General features: G+C 43.4%; 1 protein-coding gene across 1 annotated transcript in view; it reads left to right on the top strand.

The window, feature by feature from the left end:
- The first annotated feature begins 171 nt into the window (after positions 1 to 171).
- Positions 172 to 11,463, top strand: part of RIMKLB (ribosomal modification protein rimK like family member B) — a 35,555-nt gene continuing 24,263 nt past the window's right edge. The window contains exons 1-2 of the mRNA XM_083593756.1: positions 172 to 1,280; positions 1,961 to 2,378. The gene's annotated coding sequence lies outside the window, so the exon portion shown is untranslated. The remainder of the gene's footprint in view (positions 1,281 to 1,960; positions 2,379 to 11,463) is intronic.

Raw genomic sequence — 11,463 nt, 5'->3', positions numbered from 1 at the left:
AATATCATCTCCTCAGCTTCGCCGGGAACCATTACGTCGCGTCGGAGCCAGGAGAGGAGGAACGGCGGCGGCGGCACTTCCCCCGGCTGCTTCCAGCTCACTTCCCCTTGTCTCCCTCACACACGCAGCGCCCCCACCCCAAGTTTTTAACGATCCGAGCCACCTCAGAGGGCGGCAGCCCAGTTGGGGCGCGCGCTCGGCGGCGAGGGGAGGCGGGGCGCTCGCGCTCTCTCCGCGCGCCTTTCCCGCTCCTCGAGCCTGATTGGCTGCGAGGAAGGGGAGGGGGCTTCGAGACAACGGGCGCGCGAGGGAAAAGGGGCGGCGGCGGCGGAGGCGCCCCTTCCCGCTCCCCCCACCCACCCTCTCACCGCGTACAGACTCGACGCCTTCCCTCGTTCCCCTCACGCCGCGGGCGCGCGCGCTGACGGCCGCGTCTTTCGGTTCCCCCCTCCCCGCTTTTTCTCCCGTCCCCCTCCCTTTTAACCCTTTCCCTTCCTTTTCTTTAGGTCTGCCCGCTTTTTTTCCCCCCCGCCCACCGCCCGCTGCTCTTTTCCCCATCCTTTCCTCATCCGGCTCGTCGGTCGGTCAGTCGGGAAGGCAGAGCTCGGCCGTGAGGCGGTTTCTGAGGAGGCTAGCTCTGCAGAACAGCCTCTGGGGGCGAGCGAGCGGGCGGGAGCTGGGTGGGTGGGTTGCCTGCCTGCCTGCCTTTAAAGTCGAGGGGGGAGGGAGGCATTAATTGCTCGCTTCTAAACGAGGGCAAGTCGCCCCTCCCTCCTTCCCCCCTCCCCAACTTTCACGGTTTGGGTTGTGGACTCGCGGAAAGCTCCCCCCCCCCCACAACCTCAAAGCGCGCGCGAGGAGGGCGGGGCAGATTCCGTCCACCCGTCTACGCCCCCCCCCTTTGTTTTCAGCCGTACTTCGCAATTTCTCCCAATTATTGATCATGATCACCGGAAATAATCGGGCAGGGTACTAAGGAGGGCGGGGAGGGGAGGGGGGAAAAACACCCCCACCCCCAATCTTTGTTCTTCGGATTCGCAAAGCGGTGGTTTAGCCCTCTTCGTTTTGCTGTAACTTCTCCCCTTCCCCCCTCTCCCACCCCACCCCCCCCGTTTGAGGCCCCCCCTAGTTTATTTTTATTAACCCTCTTTCCCTAATAATCCAGGGAGGGGTCGGAAGACCGACGCATCTCTTTCTCTCTCTCTCCCCCCGACCCCCCAACCCTAAATCCAAAGTGCTGTTCACAGGAGGAGGAACAGGAGGAGGAAAGAAGCAACCAGGTTAGTCATTAGTGTAAAAGCCGTGCTGCCGACGTGATATTGGCTTCTGACTCATTTTCTGTGTTCAAGATGGGGAACGCACGTGCATATTTTATTTTATAATTCTTTGTCTGAACGCAGGATGCTCCGGCGTTTGTGTCGACGTGCAAAAGCTACCGTGTGGGGAGTATAGTGTATTTTTGGCTTGTGTCATCTTAAAGCCCTTTCTGTTGGACCTTTAAAAAAATACCTGTTTTTTAAAGAACGAACGAACGGTAGCTTGGATAGAAAATCCTTGCAGACTTGTGTGCTAACGTCCGTTTTGTAGTAATTATTCTGCTTATTCCGTATAAGCAAACTCTGTGCCTGAAACAATGACCTTTGCTTTTCTTGGGGGCTTAACAGTTTTACACATTAATTTGGCTTCACTTCGTTTCTGTATGACAGTAGTTCCGTTTAAGACGTGGGTGTTGAATGCAAGTTTTTACTAAAGCCAAGGCACAGATTTTGTCTTTTTAACTGTATCAAAAATGTAAAGCTCTGTTAGGCCAGTTTCTTTCCCCCTTTGAAGTTGCCTTAGGTTACACAGGGCTTTAGTAATTTCAGAATTTAACCATGTAGTTTGTCTTCTGTTGTACACCACTGTGTTAAGCTTTAAGTGTAGTAAACTAACCTGGATCTTTTCATTCTTTTTTTCCTAGATATTGCTGGTGCCAGGTGCAGCTTTTTAAGGGGCCCAGTTCTGAGGGAGCAGAAACACAAGAGGAGTTTACTGTACTTTGAACCCTCAGAATCTAAGATTCTTTTTTATCAACCTTCATTAGAGGGAGGCGGAATATAAAATCTGTCCCCCCACATTTCTTTACTCTTCAGAGCAGTAGTTAGACATCACTCATTGGGGTACCAGGATAATACAGTTCACATGACAGCTTCTTTCTTATGGAGGCTCTGTGACCAAACCAAGCTTGAAGAGCTAAAAGGCACTGAGAGGACTTGATTACCTCCCTGGGGTGGGGTGGGGAGAAAGAGAGAAGGTCCCAAGAAAAGCCTCTTTGCATTGAAGGAAGATTGAAGCAACAGTCACTGGATAGTGCTGCTCTTCCCACCCCCAAGCGTTGGGTAAGTTACACTACCATTATTCACTTATTCATTCACTCTGTTCTATTTCACTCCACCTCCACTCTACTATGTGGTGAAGAGACGTGCCTCAATATGGTGAGCGTGGTGGTGGTGGGGAAGCAGGGATGACTGTGTGTGTTAGTGTAAAACATTGAAAAGAGGGTTTTATCTCTTGCCTTGTGCATTACAAGTTTGGGGTTTATGTGCTGTACATGTTGAAATAGCTGGCACCTGCGAAAAGGAATGCAGACTTCATGGGTGTGCAGAGATTTGTATCATCTCATAAGGGGATGACTGTTAGTATAATGGTACAAAAAATAAGGATGAGTTGTACAAGTGAGTGGAAAAAAATCACACACACCAAATGCATGGGAGGACACACAAAATGAGTTGGAAGATTAAGCAATGTTTTATGGTTCTGCAGTTAGACAAACACAGTAGCTGAAACAGTCCTTTCTCTCCAGACTGGTGTCTTTTGCAAATAAAAAAGGGATGCAGAGTAGTGGTGGTATTGACTTACGGATGCTTTCAAAGAAGTGTGTAGTTTATCACCTGGCTGCAGTGGCTGTTTCTATAATGGAGAGAGGATGAACAGCCAGAATATGCAGCTGTATGCAGGCTTCCCAGGTTGTGTTAACGCTTGCTCAATTTCAAATTGTGCTTCATTTTATGCTTTTAATACCTTGTGAGCCACTTTGGAAGGCATATTCCTGAAAGGAGCCTGTAATTAATGAAAGGAAAATCAAATATTTTTTATGTTCTAAGAACCAAAATTTGCTTATACAGATGATGGAGCAGAGTTTTCAACCAATGAGGTTTACAGTATCTGAGATGTGGTTTGGAATTGTATTTGTTTCATTGGGGTGATTCAGAGGCAATACCAAACCATGATTTGGCATTATATGAACAAGCCTGGCTGGGCCCTCAGGCATGTGGACTTTGGTTTATTCTGCTGGATAAGCGTAAATAATTTGCTGGTTTGGGATGAGGTGGCAAACTATGGGTTACCTCATACTAGGAAAGAAGGTTATAAATTGCTGTGCAGAAGGCACTGGAGATGGGAGGTGGAGTTTGTGAGCCTGAGGGACCAGCCAGACTCATGCACGTAATGCCAAGCCATGTTTTGGTGTTATGTCTCAACCAACTCTTTACATGTAAGTTTTTACCTAAGTTTATTGAAATTCTGCACTTGTCCGTTCTTCCTCTGGATCTTCTCATTTTGAAGTAGTATTTTAGCTACATTATTTTTACATTTACACAACTGGGCTGTAATTTAAATGAATATGTTGTAAGGCACATTAATTCCATTATGTGGCAATTGACCTTTTGGGTCTTGTCCACTGCGTGGTGGTTAGTGGGATTCAATCAGGCTGACTTCTATCCCCAGCCCATATAGGAAGGGTTGCTCCTGCCTAGGGGCCAAACTACATGTCACATTTGTCATGTAGTTGGTCCTTGAGTGCAAGCTTTTTCTTCTAGAAATTGCTAGTGTTCACCCCCATTCTAAATTGAGAATATGACATTAAGGAGCTTTAACCCTTTGCTATGGTCATGGTACAGATTAGCTCACATCATCTTCAGATCAGGGCCCCAGTAGAGGTCAGTGGATTAAATTCTCCTGAACTCATGGCAGGATCCTTGCCCAGATTGCCCATGCCCACGCTGGTAATATGTGAAGGAAAAGTCTTGTGCCCAAGACTTGAAAATCAAGTCTGGTTTGGCTTTAATCATCATTGTGGCTGAAGATTTTCCTGAAGAAAGTATGTATCATGGAATAAACAATTTAGCTTTTTAAAGTAATTTTAAAAATAATTTTCTAGTTTCACACCAAGAAACAAAATCCAGTGCCAGAGATTTAAGGGGTAGGGCCACCCAGACAAGGGCCATTCAGTCCTGCCATTGAATTCTATGGGATGTAGTAAACAATTTTGGACACAGTTGAATCGATGCGCTGTGGTCAACAGAACAGGTTCCCCGCCCCCACTCCAGTGGTATCCTTGAGTGCATCACTTTACATGGGCCATAGTTCTATGGTAGAGCTCCTACTTTCCGTACTGACTGTCCTAGGTTCAATCATTTGCATCTCCACAAATGCAGGTGATCAAAAAGATCTCTGCCAAAGCCCTCAGCACTTCTTCAGCAGCAGCTCCAAACCAAGTGTGCGTAACGGCTCAAGGCCCATCCCATTTCTAGGACTAGGTAGCCACAGGCAGATCTTACAGTCTCTGAATGCTCCCTTTTGTATATGCTCCATTATTGGACTCCATATACTCCAGTTCCGCTGCTTAGAGACTTTAATTTGTATACCTACCTAAATTGTTTCTCTTGCTTCCTCTCCCTATTAAATAAATCTCAGCTCTTACTGCTCCCATCCTCTTAAATTGTGCACTGGTTGTTTCCCTACTTACTTTCAGAAAGCCTGGGGGCTGGAGATACTGCACACTATTTAGGTGGGCTCTGGTGTTCATACCTTCGTCAATCTCATTACTGTTTGAACCCAAGTTTCATAGTTCCCTCCACAAAAAGGGATTGCTGGTAGCAGTGCATTTTTCATAACAAAATGGGGTGCTGGTATTCATATATTGATAAAAGTGCCGTGGGCGCCAGCACAAAATGGCTGCCATATGCAGCAAAAAAAAGAATACTGTTGCAAAAAAAGCCCTTCTGGTAGAGAAATCAGGGGTTATGCTTAATTCACCCATATAGGTGACTGGCTGTCATTCATTCCCATGGACACTCAAGGATAATATTGCAACAGAGACAAAACCTCTCTACAAACCCAGACGATTGGGCTGAATTTCATCCACAATACCCCATTGTAGTTACACAAAGTCTCTGCAGAGACCCATTGCCCCATCACCAGAGTCTCGTGTTCTTATGGCTATGCAATGTATACTATGCCTGCTGTGATGGATGTTGTGCACTAGTGTTGTACAGTAGTTTATATTGACTAATTCAGGATGCATTCTAGTGATAAAACATTCTTTCTTACTTTGATAATAGTCTCTTGCAGTATACAAGACAGCATTAAAACATGTTTGTTTAAGCAAGCCTATCCAGACATGTAAGAAGTTAAATGTGTTTTAATCTGTTTTTTGTTGATTCTAGTTAGGTTTGTTTTAAGTTTTTCTAAAACACCTGTTTTTAACTGTCTTTTATTGATATTTTAAATTGATATTTTTTGTAAACCACTTTGAGGTTTTGTTACAATCAAGTGGTTTACAAATTGTGTTAAAGAATAAAATAGTGCTATGCAATGAGGTTAGGTAAAGGCTACTGTAGATTATTGTTTTCTTAACAGGATATTCATGCCATTTTGCTTCCCCCTTCCCCCTCAGTGGAAAGGAAAGATACAAAATATACATGGAAACTCACAAAAATAAATAAGTTACTATATGCAGTTTGAGTACATGCTTGTGAATCCTGGAACTGGGTCTGTCTCAAGTAGCAGGCAAAGAACTAATGCTGATTTTTCTCCTCACCCATCCCCCCTATTTTCCCACAGACAATGAAGGAATAGGTCACAATCACAAATCACATGCCTTAGATCTCATACCAAGTGGTGTACATTTTATAAATTGCCTTCAGATCTAGTGGTGAAAAACATCTGGAAACATCTTACTCATTTTTATTGCCTGGCATAGAAAAGGAATACTTGATTTTATTTTATTTGGTAAAAAAATTACAGCTTATGGCTGCTGCATGTTAAGGTTGAGAAACAATACTATGTGATTGAAAAATTGCTGCAAGAGAGCTCCATATAAAATCTGTTTGGTTGCATTCTTGCTGCAAAATCTCATACTGCAGACAGAAGAACTTAGGTCAGAACAAGAGTTCCTGCGTGTAGAGGGTGGTATATAAATTCAATAAATAATAATAATAACAGTTCCTTCTGTTCTTGTCAGTTAAAAGGAGACAGGAAAATGGCTTGATGGTCCACGGAGACTAGGTTCTCCAATGTTTGCACCATTGTTGTCTTAAAGCAGACCAATTATATGAGGATAGGCTTGAAAATGTTTCTTGTATATAAAAAGCAGATTTGCAGGTCTTTAGCTACTCTTAAGATGGCCATTTTGATGTATTTAATGCTCACCTTATAAGGACTAGACTGCAAGAGATAACTGCCTTATCCAGTGCAGTCAAAATTCCACAATAGTGCTCTTATTGGCTTGTGACAGCAATAAGCCAGGCTTTTTAGAGACCAGGTGACCATTTGTGTTGTGATCTTTTGATAGCGAACTGCTTTTTATGTTCACATTCAGCTTTGTACTACAAGCACGAGATCACAGCCTTAAACTCTTTAATCCAGAGAATACATAACACTCACTGACCTGAACTTTCAACAACTAATGCGACTTTGAATTTATGCAGTACCTATAAAAAGTTCTGAAAGGTGGGAGTGGAGTCACTATTTAGCTAGTTGGATTATTATTGTGGAATAACTAATAACTAATTCTTCAGTAGGTGTCAATAGTGCAACCTAGGTGTGTATTAACCTCTGAAGACAACTTTGGGTTTGGTCCCCATACGTTTCTGCTAAACACACCAGTATAGTGAGCAGCATTTTTTGCATGAAGATTATATATGGGAAGTGTTGTATGCAAATGCAAGAAGGTATCTCTCCCATCTTTTTAATGTTTAAACCAGCTTAAACTCAACCAAGCAAGAACAGACCAGCCTTAAAACCTCCTGAGTCATCTTAACTACAGTTGCAGGAAGGTGTGGCAATGTCAGTGTGAGGTATGGTGTCTGCAACTATGAGTGTATTTAAACAGACCCTTAAGGTGACACAAGTTTCTAGTGAAGGACAAATAAAGAGAGACTTTGTGAGTGACTTTATGCATTTTAAGTAGCTGGGGCTTGTAGTAGGGTGGGAGGCGTGGCAAAATTAACTACACTTTGCTTCTACAGTGGAACCTCGTGTTACGTACTATCCCCCTTGTGAACGCTGCGGGTTACAAGCTCCGCTAACCCGGAAGTAGATGCTCCCGGTTGCGGCCTTTGCCCCGAGATGCGAGCGGAAGTCGTGCGTCGGCAGCAGCAGGAGGTGCCATTAGTGAAAGCGTGCCTCATGTTACGAGCGGTTTCAGGTTACAAACGGACCTCTGGAATGGATTAAATTCGTAACCGGAGGTACCACTGTATTATTTAGTTAGAAATGAAACCACTTCGTGTTGAAAACTCATGATATATATCAAGGGTGGGGACTGAATCTGGCCAGCGGTCCAGGTCATTATTTCCCCTCCCCATGCAGATAAAATTTAGTAATGGGACAGAGCCATTCACACAGCAAACACTTGACATCACGGTGATGCCGGGTAATTTTTTATTACCTGCAGGGGCCTTCAAAAGCCCATTTAAAAGTGCTGTTTTTGCCCTGCATTTTTAATAGGGCTTTGTGCCTGGACACCCTTTTTATATTGAGCTGGGCTTTCATTTGCCCCATGCCTGGTGCCTCATATGACAACCGATGTAGGGCAACTGGACATGACTTGGCTGAAATGGTGAAGCTTGGTAGATCTAATTAGGTCCCAGGGCTGGCAGTCCCCCATCATATATTTTATCATAATAATGTTTATACCAAACTTGCAAGTTAGGCTATTTTTTTTATTATCCCCTTTTAGTTCCTGTTTATTGCTTTCCTGGTTTGCCCAATAGTGCAGCAAGTGTGTTAGGCATACAGTGTGATCCATGATTGGGGAAACCCCTAGCCTGTGGGCTAAATAAGGTCAAGCAGGTGTCCTAATCTGGTGTGTGGAGTTGTTTCTCCCAAACCATCCTCCCCTGGCCGTAATACCATATACAATATCAGGTGGGAGGCAGGTGAAGGTGGGGCCCTCACTTGGAAGCTCATTTCCAAGTGACTTCTATTAGGAACACACTTCAGAGGTGTAAAAAACTCCCGTGCATGTCAGCGGAGCACATGCAAGCCTGCTTTGCCTCTTTTTGTGAGGCATTTTGTCTTTATGATGTTTGGGGGATACTTCTGGGTTTCAATGTACAGTGGTACCTCGGGTTAAATACTTAATTCGTTCCAGAGGTCTGTTCTTAAGCTGAAACTGTTCTTAACCTGAAGCACCACTTTAGCTAATGGGGCCTCCTGCTGCCGCTGCGCCACCGGAGCATGATTTCTGTTCTCATCCTGAAGCAAAGTTCTTAACCCAAGGTACTATTTCTGGGTTAGCAGAGTCTGTAACCTGAAGCGTATATAACCCGAGGTACCACTGTACGTGCACATTATTCAGACATGCCTAAATTAGTCATTAGCTATAATCTGACATTATTATCCACCTGTCAAACTTGGCCTGCAGGGTTTGGGCAGATAAAGATCTTGGCACACCAGAGAGAAAAGGCTTCCCACTGCCAGAGTAGTTCATTGTTGCCCCAGAAGATGGTTTGATGAGCTTTGGGGAGGTACTGGCACTGCACTGTTCAGTGGCTTGAATGAAGCAGTGGAGGAACAGGTGGGCAGACAAATAAGGAATAGAAACTCTTCTGTTATGAGCTGTTCTCAGCACACACTCACAAGAGATTTAGGATTTTTTGCTGGAGTCCGTGTGTGTGTTCATTATGAATATGTGTTCCTACCTGTAACTTCATGCCCAGCAAGAGGTTCGCACATCAGAGGAATAAAGAAAGACTGGTTTATTGCATGAAATAAAAGGAGCATACATGAAATAAAAAAAGCCTCTGGCTGATGAACATCTTACACCCTTTTAAAATGTGTTTATGGGATGGGGGTTATTGGGTTTTTTGTTATTTTTTTATCAGGTATTTTGTGTTTTTATATTTTTATGTTGAGAACATCCTCGAGATCTACGAATAAAGGATGGCATACAAATTTAATAGTTATAATTATAATAATGGATGCTGCTTCGGGCAGCAAGGCGACATATAAGTGAGTAGCAAATCATACAGTACATACCCACCTTGATCTTAAAGAGTAAAAAAAATCCCTAACCACACAAAAGCCTGAAGAATAGGCACAGCAATTTGCCACAAACTCACATTAAAAGTAGAGAGGAAAAGGGGAAGGTATCCCTAAGAGGAACCCAACTCAGGAATGAGAGATCTGTACCTTTTGCATGAGAGTTGAGCTCTCCCCATTGATTTACTGTACCAGCAAGGCTACAGCATCTCTCTCACTTGTTTCTTGGTCCATGGTCAGGTGATGCATGAAGCTGGTCCTTGAGAGTAAAGTCACAGTCCCATTAGAGCCTGTGAGCTACCCAGCAATTGCAAATCTGGAAATTTAAGTACAATTTTCTACCAATGCAACCTTATGGAGAGGGGAGGGGTCTTTCTGGATGAGTATTCCTTTGTACCATTGTTTACTTACTACAAGTTCCTGTCTGTCTATCATTTTGTTTACCTTACCCATTTTGAAATCTAAAGGTCATGATCCTCCTGCAAAACAACTGGTTATCTTGCATGTTTCCTCAACCATTTTTTTCCTGTTTGCTTTTATTAGTTTTCTTACTTGATGAACAAACACATACAGTAAAATAGTAAAATGACAAAAACAACCAAAATGGAATACACACACACACACACACACACACACAACCATAAATCCATAAGTTCTTACATACGGATTTATGTCACCATATTCTTTAATCCCAATTCCTTTTGTTCTCTAATAGACTTTCGTCTGCCTCAACCCTGGTCTATTTTGTCTATTTGTTAAACTGCTCCTTTTATCCTTCCTTCATTTCCACAGTTTTCCACGTACCATACTTGTAATCCATGTTGTGATTTGTGAAAATTAATCAAAGCAAATCCAGGTTTTGACTTGGGGACACTGGTTTTTTTTAGATAATCTCTGTAAATTTCCCATTCCTTTTGGAATTTTTGATTAGGCTGTCTCCTAATCGCAACCGTCATTTTTGCTAGTTTGAGATAATCAAATAATTTATCCTTCCATTCCTTTTTTGTTGGTATGATTTCACTTTTCCAATTTCTAGCTATTAATATTCTTTCTGCCGTTGTTGCATATAAGAATATTCTCTTTTTTTCATTTGGGATATCTGAATCTAAAATGCCCCAAAGGAAAGCTTCTGATTTCTTTATAAAGGTTTGCCTAAACATTTTTTTTAGCTCCTCATATATAATATCCCAGAAGTTCTTAATTTTTTTGCAACCCCATCACATGTGAAACAGTGTCCCTTCTGCCTGTTTACACCTCCAGCAAGTATTAGATTTTGCGCACATGCGCAAGCGGCGAAACCCGGAAGCAACCCTTTCCAGTACTTCCGGGTCTCCACAAAACGTAACCTGAAAGAAGATAACATGAGGTATGACTGTACCTTATATAGCTTTCTTATAGCATGTTTCCTCAATCATGACCTTTTGGAGGAAGATGCAATTGTCCATGCAAAACCTAATAGTTCCTTACAGGAGGTGATCATTAAACTTTGGTGGTGAGATGGAATTAATGAACTGATTTTTACATTAAGAATTAGGAGATCAGGATATGTACTCATGCCTTCCAGATCATGTTTAAGATAAAGGTAGCTCATAATGGGGCTCTCTCTTTATATCCACAGAAAAAGTTCAGATTCACACCCATTGTTACACTTGCTGCTCCCCTTATGCTACAGGAAACACACACGAGTGCACTATTACATGCTGGCATGTATGCAGCAAACACTCCTCGTGTGTGTGTGTGTGTGTGTGTGTGTGCGCGCGCACACACACACACACACACACACACACAGACACTTAGTAGCAGTAACTATGCGTGAATGCATGCAGCAGGAGCACATATGTTATCCTCTTGTACACATGGGATGTTGCTCCCATTTGGCCTAATTTCATACAGGTGGAGGAGTCTGGAAAGGGCAAGGGGGAAGCAAAAATGGAAGGAGGAGCAGGAAGCCCTCTGGCAAGAACAATCAGTCACTTTCTCTAGCATATTGTTAGGCAGGTAGGAAGGAAGAATGTGGGTTAAGCAGGGAGAAAGTGAGCTACCCTTGCCCCAATGTTGGCTCTGGCTTCTCCCACTATCAACATGCGACCCTTGATAGAGCAGGAACAGGGAACTTTTTTTTCTAACTATTGACATTCAGTACTATAGTCTGCCCAA

Source organism: Podarcis filfolensis, assembly GCF_964270895.1.
Source record: "Podarcis filfolensis genome assembly, chromosome: 17".
Taxonomy (NCBI): domain Eukaryota; kingdom Metazoa; phylum Chordata; class Lepidosauria; order Squamata; family Lacertidae; genus Podarcis; species Podarcis filfolensis.
This window is presented reverse-complemented; position numbering and strand designations above follow the sequence as displayed.